This window comes from Carlito syrichta, unplaced genomic scaffold, assembly GCF_000164805.1.
Source record: "Carlito syrichta isolate Samal-C Ts95f unplaced genomic scaffold, Tarsius_syrichta-2.0.1 Scaffold314382, whole genome shotgun sequence".
NCBI lineage: Eukaryota > Metazoa > Chordata > Mammalia > Primates > Tarsiidae > Carlito > Carlito syrichta.
The window spans coordinates 175,569-179,541 of NW_007258478.1; positions in this window are offsets into that span (position 1 = coordinate 175,569).

The following is a 3,973-nucleotide window of genomic DNA, read 5'->3' on the forward strand; positions in this document are numbered from 1 at the left end:
TGTACAGCTAGTATGTGTCCATCAAAATTAAAGGTTAAAAATTTTAAAAAAATATTATGAGTGTCAGCAACTATCACCTAGGCAACCAGGTGTGCTCTGTATAATTATTTCAATTAAGTCATCCAACAAATATTCATTGAGTAGCCCTCATATATCAGATGCTAAGGTATATATATGTTAATGATACAACAGTGAAGCAGTAGATAGATGATTCCTCCTCATGTTTATACATTATCAGGGAAGATCAAAGAAAAATCCAGTAATAAGTAAAGAGTGATAAACATACACATTTAGTGGAATTTCTAATATGTCCATGGAATCAGAACAGGCCTTTGTAAGTTGGAAGTATGAATTAGAGTTAGGTAAAGCAGGCAGGGAAAAGTAATTTAATTTACTTGGTGCAATACACTGTATTAAGAACTGCAGTAGATAGAGACATAAATAAGATAATTCTGCACTTATGAACTTATAATTTAGTAGTGATGATATTATCTACATTTACTGTTGCTCATTATGTGTTGGGTGTTATTAAGTGCCTTACTTGTACTAATTCCTTTAATCCTCATAATAACTTTCTGAGGGAGTTGCAGTTATTTCCTCACCATTTAAAGGTGAGAAAACAGAGGAGCAGAGATGTGAAGTAACTTGCACAGGTCTCCTCGCTTGTCAGTGACAGACAAACATAGTCATCTGTCACCTTGAGAAGTGTTTCATTGTACGAGAAGATCAACATATGATTGTAAATTTGCAAATAACTTCAATGCATGAAATTACTGTTACTATAAAAGCATCATATATGGGAACTCAGCAAAATGCCTAGGGCTTTGTGTGCCTAACCCTTTTTTTTCCTGTGGCCGATCACTCCCATGGCCCTTTGATAGGTGTGCTAGATCACACCCAAAGTCTTCTCCTGAAGCAAGCATGCATGCTTGTTTGAAAGAAGACTCACGACCTCTAGATGCTTGCTATGTAGTCTGCAAACATGAAGGCTTGTAAAGAAAGTTGAAAACTCATGTTTCTCCTAGGAGAAGTTCATCCGTCTTTCTACACAAGATGGGCTACAGAAGATCCTTCTGGTTGGACCGAACCTATTCTCAGCAAGCAGCTCTGAATCTGTAGAAACCCTTTAGTAGAGTTTTTTGAGTTGGCATCTCAAAGTGAGGCTGCATAAAACAAGAAAAGGTGATTTTCATTCGAATGTTCCTATGGTTACTGTATATCTACCTCTGTAGTGATACTATGGATTCTGTGTGGCTAAACTTCAGGCAAACTTGCATCACAGTGACTTAACAGTTTAACTTTGACTGCAAAGGCCAATGAGAGAATTGACTACTATAATTTTCAATTATATTGAATTATTTCTCCAATAACCGTCCTTAAACATTTTATGTGTTTAGGAATACAGGTTGTTTGTTGAAATCTACTCTCACTGGGAAGATTTGATACTCTATATGAGATTAAAACTAATTTAACTAAACCATCTATGCTGCACATTAATATTAAGCAATTATATTAAATAGAAGCACTGTGAATATGTTAATTGCTTTCATTAAAAACTGTTTCTCTTAATTACTTTCTAAGCAAATATTCTTTGCTAACGTATTTAAATATTCACAAATTCAATAGGTAATGAGGATATAAATTTACATTAAAACATATTTTTAAAAGTCTAGCTTACATTCAAGTTCAAAATATATTTACAAAATTCAGAATTAAATATAATTTTCAAAGGCTATTTTGATTTGAATAATGCTATACATTTTATTGGGTGAGATAGTGTTTCTCATCTTTCATCCTTTTATTAAAGCCTTGCTTCTGAGGATACCACTTTCCATTTTCCAAAGAAATGATGTCTCTTATCTCATCAGTGTTGACAGACTTGCAAATCTCCATGGTTTCAGTCTTGCTTAGCACTAAGGTAGCCCAGTCAAGTTCACAGAAAAGGAAGCCTTGGGAGGCATCTGGGCTTTTCACCGCTTCCACTTTTTCTGTGCCTGTGTGACTCTAACGCTTGCGAAATTTTAAAGTTTTTCTCAAGTTGTCATTCATGGAGTTCATGAAATATAAAAGATAGACTTAACACAGAATCAATTTTCCAAATGCTCTTAGGCTTAAAAGTTAAAGTGCAAATGTTCCAGATTTATTTAGGAAAATTATAATACTATACAATGCCAGAGTCTACAATGACGTTATGACATAAACAGTGTGAAATGATTGAATCAAGCCAATCAACACAAATATCACCTTAAATATGTTTCATGATACAGCTTTGGCAGGAATATGCCTTCACTATTAAGTCTAGCCTGTGATTCTGGATGGGCCACTTGGCAATGACGCTGAGCAGGTAGAGCTTATTGTGGGATTCTCTGGCTTGCTGGGTCTCTATGACTTTGCTCTGTGGTTAGATGGGTCTGTTCTGCCCTCTGGTGAGACCACTGTCTGGGATCTGCAATCAGGCGGAACTGCAGTAGACTCTCATTGGACCAGGACATAAAGTACATTCCCTGGCTGGATGGGAGTTCTGGAATTTGGGTAGGGCTGCAGATTAGGTCTCAAGGTTAGGCAGAATCACTGCTTGGGATAGTTAGGGCCAGCTACTATGCTTGGTAGAAATGTTCAGTTGAGGTTTGTTCCCCTGATTAGACAGAGACTTGGCAGGGGCTCTGAGGCTGAGGGAAACTGCTATTTGAACTCCTGGATGGGGTTGGTCTAGTCCCTGTGATAAGTCAATATGTGCTGTGGTAGGTATCTCTCTCCCTGAACAAGGGTCTTGGGGTAGGCTTTGAGGTTGAGTTGAGCCACTGTTGAATGTCTGGGTGGTACAAGTACAGTTCCTGTGCTTTGTTGAAATAGTCTGTGGTAGCCATCTTTCTACTGGGATAAGGATTTGGGCTGGGGTCTGAGGCTGAGCAAGGGAGTTTGTCGTCTAGGGATTCATGCAAGGTTACTCTCCACTGTGCTTCTGAGAGCAACCAGCTAAGCTTTGCAAGTGGGCTATGACACTGATACCTTGACTGGACAACTACACTGGCAGTAACACAGATACAAGTGCTGGCTGCTGTAACACCTTTTCTTTACTTCTGTCAGGTCCTAGTCTATCCGTGCCATTACTGCTATGTTTCCCGGGGTGAGTCCAGAGTGGGCTTTCTAAGAGGCATCTTGGAGTGCTAGGGAAGCCAGTGTCCACGTCAGGTTTTCTTTTCTCACTTTAGAAATCGTGAACCCAGGGAAACCTTCTCTGTGTGGTGCTGTGCTAACTCAGGAGAGGGGTAAGGGAGACATGGTTCTTATTCAGTTTGTTGGATTATGAAGGTGTCTCAGGCTAATTCCTAAATTTTGGAGTTTCCATCACAAAGTCCTGAATGCAAATAATGGTTAGTTGAACTTCCTTGTGGTGGTGGGTGGGAGGAGCCTGCCATCTTGCTGATATCACTCTTCTTATTTTAGATTTTTAAACATAAAGCTGTTTGCTAGGTTAATTACTTAATGTTTTTTAACACTTTAAAATGTGAAGGATATATTGTATTGCAAAATCCAAAATTTGGAGTCACATTGAAGGAAAGAAGAAGAGTGAGAAGAATACCGTAAATTATGAGGTCCAATATGCACTTCAAAATATTTTTTCTTTTTCTACATAAGGGTCAATGAAAAAAATTTGTAGAGTACTTTTCTTAAATGCCATTTCCCCCCATAATTTTGCCAGCTCTTGTCGCGTATGTTTAGTTTTATTTTAAACAGTTTTATTGAGGTATAATTGACATATGCTAAACTGCATACATTTGACAAATTTTGACATATGCATACATCCAGGAAACCATTAGCACAAACAAGACGATAAGAATATTCTTTATCCCAAAAGTTTTCTTCTGCCCCAGGAGTCTCTTGCAATTGACCTTTTCTGCCACATCTCCATTCAAATACAGTATAGGCTTTTTTTTTTTCTGGCTTTAAAAACGTATGTCATTCAAAATAA